Source organism: Psammomys obesus, unplaced genomic scaffold (genome assembly GCF_907164565.1).
Source record: "Psammomys obesus unplaced genomic scaffold, mPsaObe1.curated_primary_1811, whole genome shotgun sequence".
In the NCBI taxonomy this organism is placed as follows: Eukaryota; Metazoa; Chordata; class Mammalia; order Rodentia; family Muridae; genus Psammomys; species Psammomys obesus.
In genome coordinates, this window is record NW_026586173.1 from 8,565,010 (window position 1) to 8,571,009 (window position 6,000).

The 6,000-nt window shown below is 40.2% G+C and overlaps 1 protein-coding gene and 1 pseudogene across 1 annotated transcript in view; both read left to right on the forward strand.

Moving 5' to 3' along the window:
• Jam3 (junctional adhesion molecule 3) overlaps positions 1 to 6,000 on the forward strand; it is a 60,361-nt gene that overhangs the window by 14,533 nt on the left and 39,828 nt on the right. The gene's annotated exons all lie outside the window — the stretch shown is intronic.
• On the forward strand, positions 3,890 to 4,295 carry LOC129672179 (2-iminobutanoate/2-iminopropanoate deaminase-like; annotated as a pseudogene).

The window sequence follows — 6,000 nt, forward strand, 5'->3', positions numbered from 1 at the left end:
TGCCTTTTAGTTAGTTTGGCTAAGGGTTTGACTATTTTGTTTTTTGGTTAGACTGAATTCCTTAGTATGTTAGTGTTTGTTGCTGTGACAGCACTGAAAGTGCAAAAGGGAGGGACGTGTGCTTACTAATCTCCAAGTACTTCAGCACCATGCTGTTACCAGATAAGGCATTTTCTCTTTTGCTGTTTGGTTTGGCTATAAGTTGTTTGGCCATATTTATTCACTTACTTAAGTTTAGTGTAAATGTGTATGTTTGCCTGCATGTATGTGTGTACCACATGTATGCGTGGTGCGTGGTGGGGCCAGAGGAGGGTGTCAGAGCCTCCTGGAACTGGAGTTGTATGTGCTCATGAGCTGCCAGGTGGGTGCTGGGAACAGAGCCCCATCTCAGGTCCAGTTGTCTGACATCAAACCATGAGTTTGGAACCTGAGCTCTGAGTCTGTACAGCCACCACTCAGTGAGAACAATGTTTTCCATGTCTTTTGTTTGTAGGCAGTGTTTTAGACCCAAGCACACACAAGCTTCTGTTTTGGAAATGTCACAGGAAAAGATGAAAATTAGAGTCGTTTCCAAAAGTATATTTATATACATAACCTATAAATTTCAGTGGATAAATTGGGAGTAGCCAGTAAAGAGGCCCACTGCCCAGAGTGCTGACATAAGTTCAGTCCTTGGGACCCACATAGTCTCAGAAATTTTATAGGGTGGTTAATAAGGACACATAACTTCAGCTCCAAGCAATCTAACACCTTCTAGCTTCAGTGTGTGATTCTGACACGTACATGGACACATTAATAAAAAATAAAATTTAAAAACTAAAATTGAAACAGTATGCACATCATTTCAGCGAGGCTAATTCTGAGACTTTCCCAGTGTTTCCTGGTGGTGACACAGTCTCAGGAGGTAAGCTACACAGGGAATGACAAAATACAGGGATGAATTTGTTGCTGGAATTTCTCTTCCATCATCTACCTTTGGTATTCACTTCTCATGACCCAGGCACTCATGTTGAGAGGATGTTTAATAGCATTGGAGGTGGGCTATCAACCCCATGAGACCTAAGCTCTCAGCCCATGGCAAATGCTGTTTGCAAACCGTATGAGGCTACTCCTCAGAGAGAGTTCAGACTCAGGTGACTGTTGGGGTGTATGTTTTGTGTTTTGTTCTCCTGAACTCACAGGATTTACTCTCTGTTCTTCTCTTTTCAAGTATGTGCGAAGTAAATAAGACCCGTTAAAACTTGGTTGCTTCTATTCTTGCTGTGAACAGCACTTTTTTTGCTCACACATTTGTAAAGCTTTTTAAGAGACTTCGAGGAAGAAAATTAGCTCAGGTTTGAAGGTACCATTTAAAAAATTAATAATCTTTATTTTTTGAGAGTTTCTACACATATATAGTGAAACATGATCATTTTATTCCTCCACCTTCTGCCAGCCTCTTCCAATAAAGCCCGTAAAAAGCTGTCTCCTTTTTTCTTTTCTTTAATTTTTAATTCTTTTGTTTGTTTTTGATAGGTCAGTAAATCTGTTGGTGGTGTCCAAACATGTGTAGGGTGTACCATACATTGGAACATAGGAAATCTACCAGTGGCCACGTATTTAAAAAAAAAAAAAAGAATGGTTCTCTTTTCCCAGCAGCTCACCTGGCGATAGCTGCTCAGTAGGGAATGGTTCTAGGGAGTATTTCATTTATGCTGAGCTGATCCTATACAGGTCTTTCTCAGGTAACAACGCTGTGAACTGATGAGTATGACAGGCAAGTTAAGCATTTCATAGTATGCATCCCCACCCTCTGGTTTGTACATTCTTTCTACTTCCTTTTCTTTGATGTTCCCAGGGGACTGGGTGGTGTGGGATGGATGGTATGTGATAAAGATGTCCCATTGAGGACTGAGCACTCAGTTCTTATTCTCAGCAGTCCACTGACTGCTTCCCAGTGTAGAAAGAAGCTTCTCTGACCAAGGATGGGAACAGCCCTGGCCTGAGTTTAACCACACATACTAAAGACAATTTGATGCAAATTAACCTTTTGGGTTCCTACCCTATGTTCTCTGACCTTCCCAGCTATGTGCTTGTAACCAGGATTACGTACCAAGGCATGAAAGCCTTTTCTGTGGAGCAGGCCTCAGATCCAATCAGAATGCTGTTAGTTATTCCATAACAGAAGTGCCACTATTGTGCATATTGCCATCTTTGCCTGGTAGGTTGGTATTGTAGTGTGCAAGGTCTAGCACTGAATAAGAAAGACCACTGATGTATTATCTCCCCAGTAGTTTGCATAGTGCCTTCTGATGCTGTGGAAACTAGCCAGGGAAGAGATTTCTGGTAGGTTTGATTGGTTTCTCGGTGTGCAGTAGCCAAAGTGTGTGGTTAAGACACTAGTTTTAATCCTTATGACTTATTCCCTTTTCTCTGTTATTTGAAACAGAAGAATCATGTGACCTGCTTTGTTATAAATCTTCTTACCTACAAGGGAAAATGACTAGGTAAGCTTTCTAGATGACAGTGTGGTATCCTTTTTATGTGTGTGTCCTGCCTTCACAAAGAGGAGCTGTGAGATGAAATTGGGTTCTAGAGAACAGCTTTTCCCTCTTGTTTTACAAGCATATGCCAGTATAATAGGGAGAGATTGATAATAAAATTTTAGTAGCTGGAGGTTCTGTGGAGTCTCACTGTCTTCGGAGTAACTGCTGCGTTGGTGTTCTCTAGTTCCATTACTACAGCCACTCCAGTACACTCCAGGACATCACCTTTCTTTCTGTTCTTTTCAGCTCTTTTCACGACCCCCAGCTTTATGGATTCTTTGTGCCCCCTCTTGGTAGAACTTTAGTCTGAGGCAATCTCCTTCTCTTCCACATTCCTCTTTATCAGAGCAAGCATAAGCTAAATCTGGCTTTGAATCTCACTCCTGCTGTGTCCACTCTAAGTCAGTTTCCTTACCTAGAAACCAGTAATAATGCATACCTCTGTACAGCCATTTTACAAAGTACTGGCTATATAAAAGTCCCATCAAAGTGTCTAATAGTATCAAAAATAACTTGTTAGTATACTACATACAGTTAAGGTGAAATAATTTGGTTTATGGTGGCCCTCACCCTGCCTAGGCTGCATGTGAGTACTAAGCCAGCCATTCCAAGGTCCTGTCTCAAAAAACCAAAAAGGTAAATGAATTAATAAATAATAAATTAATAGTTCATTTGCAACATACTCAGCAGAGTTCCTGGAACAACCACAAGTGCTTTTTAAGGTTTGCTTTTCAGCACTGAGTGGTAAAGGTTTACTGTTACCAACCCCTGTTGCTGCAGTTACGTATGTAGGCCACAATTCATTTGCTTCTTAGTTATCTGGAGACAAATAAAACTGAGGCTGGCATCTGGCCTCATCTATGGAGGAAGCACATCAAAGGCCCTGGATATTATCAAGCAATATGCCTTTGGTTTTGCAGAAGATACTTTAGCTATAATCAAGATTTCTTTTCTTCCACTTTGGGAGGTTTATTTATTTATTTATCTATTTAACTATTTATTTATCCACCAATTTATTTATTTATTTTGAGGCAGGGTTTCTCTGTGTATCCCTGGCTGTCCTATACTTCACTCTGTAGATCAAGCTGGCTGGGAACTCAGAGATTTGCCTGCCTCTGCCTCCTGGATGCCGAGATTAAAGGTGTGTGCCACCACTGCCTGGTGGGAGGTTGCAAATAAAAAAAAAAAAAAAATTAAAAATTCCTATGTTGGAAAAATACTATATTCAAAATGCAATTCATTGTCCTGAATTTTTCTGCAAAACATTAATTTTAAAATTTGTGAGTAAAGGGTTAGTGTGAGAAGAGTGGGTAGAGTTTCTGTGTTGTCTTCTTCTGGAGGATCTTCAAGAGGGAAGGATTAACATGTCGTCCATAATCAGAAAGGTGATCAGCACCACAAAAGCGCCAGCGGCCTTTGGTGCCTGCAGCCAGCCTGTGCTAGTGGGCAGGGCCATTTTCATTTCTGGACAGGTAGGCATGGATCCTTCCACTGGACAGCTTGAACCAGGAGGGGTAGTAGAAGCTAAGCAGGCTCTTAAAAAACACTGGGGAAATTCTGAAAGCTGCAGGCTGTGACTTCACTAATGTGGTAAAGACAACTGTTTTTCTGGCTGACATAAATGATTTTGGCACTGTCAATGAGATCTACAAAATGTATTTCCAGGGTAATCTTCCTTCCAGGGCTGCTTACCAAGTCACCACTTTACCCAAAGGAAGTTGAATTGAAATTGAAGCAATCTCTGTCCAGGGGCCCTTTACCACAGCATGACTAAGTAGCTATGCTGACATTGACTCTGGAGTTTTTAGAATGTCTTTCACAAATGATGCTGACAAATACAAATGTGACCAGAGTGGCTGCAGTCATCATGGGAATGACCATCTATATGGAGATTTGGCGTTAACTGAAGATCATTTAGTACAGTGACTAATATTCTGATTACACTTCCATACACTTACACTGTTGAGAGTGAAAGAAGACTCAGCTCAGCCACTCAGATGGGGAGCGCGAAGGGAAAGGTGAGCAATAGAAAGAGCACACACACCTGATTAAGTTAATTTATATTAATTTGCTTATATGAAATATTTACTTCTAATGTTAGATATAGGAAACGAAATAAAAATATTCAAACTTGAATAGTACAGAAGAAGAAAGTGGACCAGAATCTTATACAAATAATATTTCTCTAATGGAAATAAAAAATAGGTTTGTGACTTTCAAAAAAAATTGTGGGTAAATAAGAAAGAAATTTCTCAGGTATTCTTATTTTCAAAAAGTGGCTCCCTGATTATTTATAGAAAAGATTAAACCTCTTATGCCTGAACCAGAAAACAGTGAGGTTTTAGTGGAAATTCTAGCATCTTCGGAAATAAAGGAGCTACCATTATAACTTGGTTTACGCTAAGACTAAACACCTGGTTCAGTAAACACCCTTTAATGGATGAAGTTGTATGTGTGGTGCATATGTATAATCCCAGCTCTCAGGAGACTGAGGCAGGAGGATGGTGAGTTCCAGGATGGCCCAGCAAGACTATGGCTTTTTTTTTTTGTTGTTGTTTTTTTGAGACAGGGTTTCTCTGTGTAGGTTGGCTGTCCTGGACTTGCTTTGTAGGCCATGCTGGCCTCAAACTCACAGAGATTCACTTGCCCTTGCCTCCATAAGTGCTGGATTAAAGGTGTGTGCCACCATTCCCAGTTAAGACAATGTCTTAAAAGAAACAAATAACAGAGAATCCAAGGTATAAAAGGATGTGTGGCTAGACCAGCCTCCATGTTCTGTGCTGTGTTTATACCTGGGAATTTTAGTTGTTCTATTTCCCATAATTTTTCAGTTAATGAGTTTCACATTCTGAGGTTATTATTTTATATAGTTTTTGGGTGAAAGACTTTTTTTTTTTTTTTTTTGAGGGGGAAATAGGGGCAAGCATGAGAAAAGCAAAGTTCTCTAACCAAGTAAAGTTTACCAAAGATACAACCAGTCACATGCATGGATATTAAACCAAGGTATGTGGAATTAAGGTCTGGCCTCCTCAATCTCTCTCCTAGATTACATTTGCATTCACTTCAGATCTTTATTTAATTCTTTAGAGTCTGGAAGTGTGAATTGTTGCTTAAGTTAGAGGCATACACTAGGCAGCAAATCTTGGAATTTGCCTTGGTGCAAACCTAGATAGATAAGACAATTTCCTTTGTCCATACAGTTTGTTCACATTGGGCTTCTGTGGAAGAAGCTCTTTTATAAAAATCTTGTTACATAGTGACTGGGCTGATGAGTAGGAGGCCTGTGCTCTGCCACTGGTTCACGCTGTTCCATCTTGTTTCATCCTTTTCTGTTTTTTTCTACCATAGACAAATCCTTACCGTCTATTTAGGTACACACTCAGGTGTTGAGTTTTAGGGTGGAGAGGTGCTGTAAGGCAGGACCTTTTCTTCCTTCCTTCCTTCCTTCCTTCCTTCCTTCCTTCCTTCCTTCCTT